Below are 8,868 nucleotides of genomic sequence, written 5' to 3'. Positions count from 1 at the left end.
TTGGGCTCGTCCTGAAAGCACCTGTGGCAAGTCTTATTCCAGTATGGTGAACGGAGTCTAAGAGTTGGAGACAGTTTGTTTTACCTGATGAATAAACCTGACAGCCGTAGTCTATCTTGGATCTTACTTTACTTAACCATCCCACTAAATTTAGTCAGGAGAGAATTAATAACAATAGATAAGCATTTGTTTATATTATGGTCAATTGGCGATGAAAGAACCTACTAACTTCTTTGCGACTAACTAAATGAGTCATAACGTTGAAGTAATTTTGGTAGTCGGTCTGTTTCAATTATTCTCAGTTGTACGAGTAATTGCCTCAGGAGGTGAATTTATTTCATTTTTTATGGTTTGGTAATATTTGCATGTCTTGTAGTTAGCCGCTTGCAAAAGTTCACAATTTACACAAAAAAAGCTTATCTGCAAATTTTAATAAGCATTATGAGAAATAGTGTAATCCTTTACACTTAACACACCTCGATTCTAGATTGTCATCTAGAATCGAGGTGTGTTAATTTTTTATGTGACATATCTCTAGCAGTTTGTACACAGATATCACCGTTTTCATGTTTAGCGTCTACAGTAATTATTGCAGAAAATAAATTGCAAAGTTTAAATATCTTCAGCCTTTTCATTTTTTTAAATAGATATTTATACATAAAGGACAAGGTTTTCTATCTTTATTCAGTATTCTGGGTACGTATACAACTTCAAATTGTTTTGATTGTAACTCAGCATTTAATTCCTCTTCCGTAACACTATAGGGAACCTTTCTGATAACCACATTTAAATATTTATTTTTATCTGTAGAAAATGTGTGGTATTTTATTTTTTCTTCGTTGTAATATTTAGCCATAGTTCTATAGTATTCTATAGTTAATACCAAAATTTTTGTGTTATTCCCAGTTGACTAGGTTGTAAAAGGTCCGATACATAAATGCATTAAAATCGTTTAATAGGAATTTGTAATTTTTGATGTTGCGTAAGGATATAGGTGGTATTTTTATGGAATTTGGTTTATTGATTATTATTGTTGTTATTGCTAGTATTTGGTGTTGATCTTGTTTACTTATTGGATGAAAGGTCAATTTCGTGTAAGTGATTAAATGAACAGCCCACCGCACCTTTTAAAGGAGTAATTTTATGCTAGTATTTACCCATTTTTATAACAGGTTACTGGGATAGTGGTGAATTGGTTGGTTCAACATTTCTTTCCTCTGTATGTGTGTTATCCAGTTGAGTTCGCATGTTGGGCTTCATCTGTATTAACTTCAGAAAGGAGTTGGAGGTTAGATGACCGGATGAATCGTTCAATTCATCTCCTGATTGCATTAATGGAGAAAACCAAATCACCTTTATCCTACAGTATCCTTTCAATAATGTTGTTCTTACCTTTGTAGATGTCTATAACCGCTCAATTTGAATCTAGTTAAATAGATAGACATAACTTGCTTACCTCAATGAGTTTCCACGATCGTTGTCCAAGAGTCTTTTCCACGATATTTTCCAAAATAAAGTCTTGCCTTATTCTCGTTATAGAAAAACAAATATTGGTTTTGGTAGCAAACGTTTTATTACCGTATCTTTTAAACTTTTTTACATAACAATCCGTAGACAGAAATTAATTTAAATTTACATCTAGGTACAGCTAAGTTTTAAGCTAGTTTATTTCACGTCATCTATTGTTATAGTTTTAGGACCAAAGTTATGTCCAAGTTTAAATTTTGTGGTGATGGCCTCGTGACCTTATATTGTAAACTGTTTTTGGAGTTCTACTACTGGGCAGTTTCTCTACATCCTGTATCATATCATTATGTCATTATGATCAAATTTACTGGTTGTATTTTTTTATACAGTTGTAAATATCAATAAATAAATTAAAAAAAATATTGTGGTCAGGACAGTGATGAATATTCAAATCAAATATATTCGTTATGAATAAAAAAAAAAAAAAAACTGATGGAAATGAGTGGACGAGGATAATTTCGGAGTCATACAAGGGCTGCAGAATCGCTGTATAAATAAATAAATAAAAAAATTACAACTTTAATAAGTAATATCATTATATTTTAAATGATAAATACATATATCCACAAATGGCGCAATAGGAAAATATCCGGATATAAATCTCTACTTAAATTTTAAATATTATCCTTATCATCGGTTTTCGAATTAAAAACGGTGAAATATATCATATGGACCTTTTTTTCCTGGAGGAATCTTTGGAGTAGGTGGAGGCCACCTCATTCCTAATACATCACCAGGAGAAACAATAACCATGAATAGTATTACTACGAAGATCCTTAGTAAGTTCATTTTCCTGAAAATAAATAGATCAGGTAGGCATATGAAATTCAGTTAACACATATTTATTATTTGTAAAATTAATACTGTTTCGCTTGCTAGTTCTATTTACAAAATTTTAAAAATAAATATTACGTCTTTAAATAAAAAGTTTTTCTACTGAGAATCAAGTTGCTTATCTCGACAATTGACGAATTCAAATTCAATAATTCTACTTAGCATCTAAAACAATATTCTCAGAACCTACAAAATCATTCAGATTTAACCACTTGAATCGATACCGATTTCCATCAAAACGTGTTTTGATAATCATTAGTTGAAATAATAATACACTTCGACATAAAAATATTAATTTAAAATAAACAAAATTGGTTAAATCAGAGAACAGACCAGTGTAATTGGACGTAGTAGAAAAAAAATAAAATAACTGTACTGCTATAACCTAAAGTATGTACTGCTTCTTAAACAATGGTTGCGCAAGGAGGTTATTTGTTCATGATTACCCTTAACCGTCTTTTCCTCCCAGTAAGGGTATTCACACTTTATAGAGGCAGAGAGTACCCCAGGAAGACAGAGACGTGACGACCATGCGGTTTGGGGGGCAGGTTCTAGTGCGCTCGGTTCGGAACGTTGTGGGTTCGATTCCCACCTGGGGCAGTTAACATTCATTTTTCGGCGGTCCCGGAGAATGGATCTTGACACTCCCACCTTGGATAGTACGCGGCGGCAACTTAGGTAGCCGCCAGGGGTTGGCAAAAAGGACCACTTGCCGGACTTGTCCCCCCCCCCAAATGCCAGTACCAGTACCAGTACTAGTGCCCAGGAAGACACTGGGTAGACTCAAAGCTGATCTGCTAAAACCAAATTCAAACCCGAGCCTAGGAAATAATTGTGCAATCGCATTTCAACAAAGTACCAACATAAATCCTAGCCGAAAATTAAAGACAAAGGTCTGGGAGGTTTAGAAAATTATATAATATTTCTGAAGTACCAGTTACCAACTTGGTTATCCTTAAGGAATATTTCCTGTTCTTCAAGTCCTGAGCCAGGAAATGGGCCACTTAACTAGAGAGCGTTTAAGAGCAGCATCTGAGCAGGCAGATTGTGAAGTTTCTGAAAGAAGTGATGTAAAAGTGTATATACACTGCCAAAAAAAAAGTTCTATAATCTTTTTTTTTTTGTGAATTTCTTTTCTTAACCTTATTATATCAGACACTTTAAGCCCGTGACTACGTAACTGATGATAGACCACTAAATTTTTGATGCACTAAACCTCAGGTAAATCGCTGAAAATTAAATAATAGTCCAATTAAATAAAAAATATCGATAGCGTTGAAAACATTTTTCTCCATTTGGTAACACTTTTGACATCCAATACGACAAAGCGGAATACATTCCTCAAATAGACTGATGAACGCAATAAAACTAAAAATTCTGATGTTGGAAATTATATTAATTTTAATCTCTGTAACAAATCTGATCAGCCGAAAACTTAGTAGGATCAATTTAAATGTAGCATTGTTGTTTTCAGTTTTTTTTTCTTCTAAGTTCCATGGGTGCGTGGGAATGAAGTCATGAAAATGGGTTGAAGGTAGCCTCTTTTTCTGCATCCAGGTAATGCATTTTAAGAGGGGGCTCAGGAATTTGATTAATTGGGAAGGAGTAGTCTATATTTTATGTCAGTTTGATGGGAGGCTTTCAGTTTTGGAAAAATCCAAACTATTCAAGGAACATTTTAAGTTTCCGGCAAGAGAAATCCCTTGTCCTTAACTGTTTTTGTGGGTCTTGTCCCTTCTGTACTATTTTTTTTTAAATTTATTTATTGATATTTACAACTGTACATAAATACATCAAGTTAATTTGTGGAAATGATAATGGTATGGTACAAGCATGTTGAGAGACTACCCATTGGTAGCACTCTAAAAACATTTTTACTATATAAGGTCTTGAGGCCATCTTATTTTCAGACGCCTTGGAGGATTGTCCGGAATAAAAGAGGAAGCAAGATTAGAAACTAATAGGTTTGAGTGGTCAAGGAGTTTGTAATGGAAGGATTGATATCTGGTTCGGGCTAGATCGGTTACAAATGGATCATTAACGTCTTTTTATAATTTTTAACTATTAACTTGAAACATACCAACAAAATGTTGAATGTGAGGGTTCGAGAAATTGAAGATTTCTTTAAATCCTCAACCGATGGAAGAGTTATAGGATTCTGGGCTTCAGTATGGAGGTTGTAGCAGTTGAGTATTATTATTCAACTGGATAGGATGAATATACCATTTATTTTATATTAACCAATAATCAACTAATAATCCGATTGATAAGGAGGAAAAAGATATTAAGAATAAGAAAGCTCTTATCTCGGGGAAGTTATCATCTGCTAAAGGTTTCGTATTGGTCTTAAAAATTATATATTTTAAATTAATTTAAACAAAAAAACAGCGTACATGTTATTTGCTGGACTGATACTTGTGGAGAAATTTAGTTTAAAAAAAAAAAAAGTTTAAAATCTAATATTTTTTTCAAAAGATGTGTTGCTATTTTAGTTTTAGTATTAAAAACACAGGTATCTACCATTACACCAATCCTGAAAAGATATTAAAAAAATAAAGACTACATAAATTTTTATTGGTAATGAATATGGTTTCGTTTGGAACGGATAACACAAGTTAGTTTAAATTTATAATTTTAAAATGTCAGACTCAGATGCTTCTGTTGTTTTATTTATCATTAAATAAACTAATTAATACTTTTAAAAAATTAAAAAAATTTAATCAATTTTTTTATTGAACAGATTCAGGTGTAAAATCTAAATCTGTTCGGTCAAAAAAATATATTGATCAATTTTCCTCAAATTAATTTCTTTTAAAAAGTTTTAATTGTCCTAACAGAGAAACATTTAATTTGATTTTTCCAAAAGTTTGTGGAAATGTACTTCACACTACTGTGGATTTAAACTATCCATATATGTTGTTTTTTTTTGCTACAAAAGATATATGCCCAGTTTGAAAAACAGCTCAGCAATGATATTTTATTACTTACCAATTAAAAAGTTTACTAAACTTGCTATAAAACTGATATAGATTAGTCTTTGTTGCCACTTTTATATTCTCCCTTTCTTATCGCAGATTCGATAGTTTCGAAGGATTTACTTCAAATCCTTATCTTAAGATTATAAATAAAGATAACATCTTGCATATGATTTAACTTTATAAACCTAATATATTATGTTATATATATTTTTTTAAGAAAACCTCATAGTCTGCATTTTTTCATAATGTTTTAGGGACCTATAACAATCATGAGCATTAACGGTAATCGAGATTAAGAATTTTATCTTCATAGATAATACATTAAATATAAAAAAACTTCATGATTTATTTCACAGTAGCAAGCCTATAAACATAAAATAAAATGAAACTCAATAGTAAATCTAACGTTTTGTGTTAGGTTACTCTTTATCTTTAATGCCATTCATAATCGTATCCATATCAAGTTTAACAAGTCTGATTCCATTGGGTTAAACTATTACTTTTATCATATTGCAATGTTTTTATTTTATTTTATTTTTTTTCATACTCTCCTGTAATGATGTTAGTGAATATTTGGTACATACATATAGGAGTTATGCTATATGCATAGCTGGGTGTTAAGGATACCTTGGATTGCCTTTTGGCATTATAAGGTTAGGTGAGGGGTCCAATGAAGGTTGTAACCTGGTTGGCTTACGCTAGTGGATGGATGGATGGACAACGTAGAAAGTACATATTGCAATGATTCGGCTATGATGATGAAAAGTATAGGCAACGAGGAGATTCAGTGGGTAAGGGGCTGTGCTAGTAACTTCAAAGGCCTGGGATTCGGATTCAGCTGCGACAGATAATTATATACGTTGTATCGTAGATTGCTGTTATCCCACACTTAGCTGCAAATCTCTTCTCTGATCACTACCCTGACACTTTTCACTACTATGTCTCATTCATTGAAACACACTTTAATGCCCGTTTCACATTTTCTGGAGTTAAATCATGATCTCACAATCAGCATTACCTCTTTTTTTAGATACATTTGAAACCGTCCAATTCCAATACCTTTTCTCATCCGTATCATACGCTTTTTAATGTATAATGACCAATCTCTGGTTTCGTTACCTACGCTTCTATGAAAACTGTAAGTCAGTTTTCATACAGTTGCAGAATAAAGATAATTTGTAATCCCAACAAAGTACCGGCTTTTTTTTTCTGATACTATACTTTAATTATATCGATATTCATGTAGTATCTGATGAAGAGTATCAATATTGCCGATATAGATACAATAAATCAATAAGTAAAAAAAAACAATAAATAGCGCAAAGTATCGCAAATAAACTACAGATACTATTCGAAGGCAGTGTTTTTTACTAAAGAGAGAGAGAAATACTTTATTTATTTATCTATGCTGCCTAAATACATTAGGTTGCTATCTCACACAGCATACTTATCAATCCGTAATCGGACATATATACATTACACATACATGGTATAATCATAAAAAAAAGAGATACAATAATAGGATATAATAAACATTTTTTTTCACCCCTACAGTTTCCTTTTACAATCCATTTCGGTCTGTACAACAAATACAAATGTTTCATTCATTCCTATTTTTCTTTCTCATTTCTGCTCCTCCAATTTCACCCTTTCACAATTATTCAATTCACCTGATCAACAAATTCGTACTCCGGAATTCACCCTCCTAGATCCTCTTCAGTGACCCGCTAAACAAATTCAATATTAGACGGTAATGTGAGATCAGACCATCATTCATAGTCACAGCAGTAGATCAGTCTACCAAGAACAAACAAATAGATACATTTTACGAGAATAAGACTAACAAATAGATTAAAAGGAAAATATAATAAAAAACCGGTTACAGGAAACACTTGAATGGATAAATAACTTTAAAAAAAAAACACAAAACAAAAAAAATAGTATTAATAAAATAAAATAATTTAATGAATAAATACGTTAAAACACACAAATAGAGAGATCAACATATTAAAATGAATAAATAAAACAAAGAATAATCTCCGAGCTATTAGAAGAATTTTGTTTTCACTTCATTTATTTATTTTTTCTGTCTCGAGAGAAATAGTTAACGTAACAATAAGAGGTAATACATGCCGGTCTCGTGAAAAATAAAATACAAACAGACCAAAAATTTTACAATCTATCCTTTAAATCAAATTCTAATAGAATAACTAAAGTGTAAATAAGTCTGATCCGTCACGATACTGGGCCAGATTATTTGTAAACCTCGCTGAGAAAGCAATAAAACCAATAAGTCGATTATTTTCTATTTTTTTTAATTGGGCAATGAATAACGATTACACATTCAGCAGTGTTCGATGTCTCGAATGAAGCTCAAATACGTAGTACATTCCTTTATTTCGAATAGTAGGCATTTTTTTAGAAATATAAAAAATATAATTACTAAAAATTCCACCGAGATATTAATATAAAATATACTAAATATTATATCGAAATAAAATATTCGTTAGAAAAAAGGTAATAATCGCTAATTTTTGCGTACGCTTATTTTTAATTTGAGAATATGTTGATGTGTAGATTCGATATTTTAAATGTGAGGTAAAAAAACTACGTTTATAAAAGAATTGTGCACCAGTTTTCATTGGAAAAAATAATGGAATGTTCTGAAGTGATAAAACAATGCAATTCAGCGGTCGCAACTTCAAAAATTAAAGCAAATTAGTCAACTCTGTTCAAAAGCTAACAGTGATAGTAGAACGCTAATACTGGAGTCTACAAGATGTGAATGAATGCCCAGTAAAGTATATAGTAAAGAATGCAGCATATTAATGGAAGAAAAAAAGTCAAAACTATATTTATGCTGGAGCGCTCCGCAATCTATGAATAATGTGGCAGCAATGTTATCCCCAAATGTTAGCGACAGTTACTGTTTTAGTCAAACAACTTTACACAAATGGACTAGATTTTTTAAATGATTTTTGAATATAGGAATAATTATTATTACTGGTGCGACAGACCGTGGAGGTCCAAGGCCTCTCGCGAAGCACTTAGGAAATACATCGCGCGCTTCATGGCGTCAATTTCATATTGTGGGTTCGTCACTACTACGCCTATGTTCTTGAATGCTACCTATTGACATCACAAATGCCCGGGAGGACGCTGTGAGTGAGTATTGTATAATAATATGCTTGAAAAAATCCCGGATAGAGCCTGGGACACGAACTGGCAGACCAAGGCGCCTTACCACGCTGCTACCGTCAGCCCCTTTGAATATAGGATACAGGTTAAATATTTTTAAAAATGGTGAAAAATGAAGTTTAAAAAAAAAACGAATTTAAGAAAAGAAAATTAGCATGTCTAACGAAAACATCTGGCTTTAGTAAGACGAACGATCGAAATACCGCCAAACTGTATTTTTATCAATAACTTAATAACGACTTTTCGATAAATAAAATATTCTATTAATTGTTTAAATAACAAACCCAGAGGTTGAAGGTAGGTTCTGTTTGGGGTTTGTTAATGAACATAA

At 31.9% G+C, this 8,868-nt stretch overlaps 1 long non-coding RNA gene across 4 annotated transcripts; it reads right to left on the bottom strand.

The window, feature by feature from the left end:
* Positions 1–2,032: 2,032 nt before the first annotated feature.
* Positions 2,033–5,419, bottom strand: LOC106686966 (uncharacterized). Of its 4 annotated transcripts, none has more exons than XR_001344090.2 (3): positions 5,350–5,400; positions 3,307–3,417; positions 2,033–2,320 (listed from the first exon to the last, which is right to left on the bottom strand). It is a non-coding gene; the product is annotated as an uncharacterized lncRNA (long non-coding RNA). The 4 variants fall into 4 exon arrangements; XR_010844714.1 differs by lacking the exon at positions 5,350–5,400 and adding an exon at positions 4,442–5,053; XR_001344091.2 differs by lacking the exon at positions 5,350–5,400 and adding an exon at positions 3,504–4,433.
* Between the last annotated feature and the right edge of the window lie 3,449 nt (positions 5,420–8,868).

This window comes from Halyomorpha halys, unplaced genomic scaffold, assembly GCF_000696795.3.
Source record: "Halyomorpha halys isolate HHAL.00 unplaced genomic scaffold, Hhal_1.1 Scaffold900.1, whole genome shotgun sequence".
In the NCBI taxonomy this organism is placed as follows: domain Eukaryota; kingdom Metazoa; phylum Arthropoda; class Insecta; order Hemiptera; family Pentatomidae; genus Halyomorpha; species Halyomorpha halys.
The sequence above is the reverse complement of the archived record's forward strand: the minus strand, read 5'-3'. Positions and strand labels throughout refer to the sequence as shown.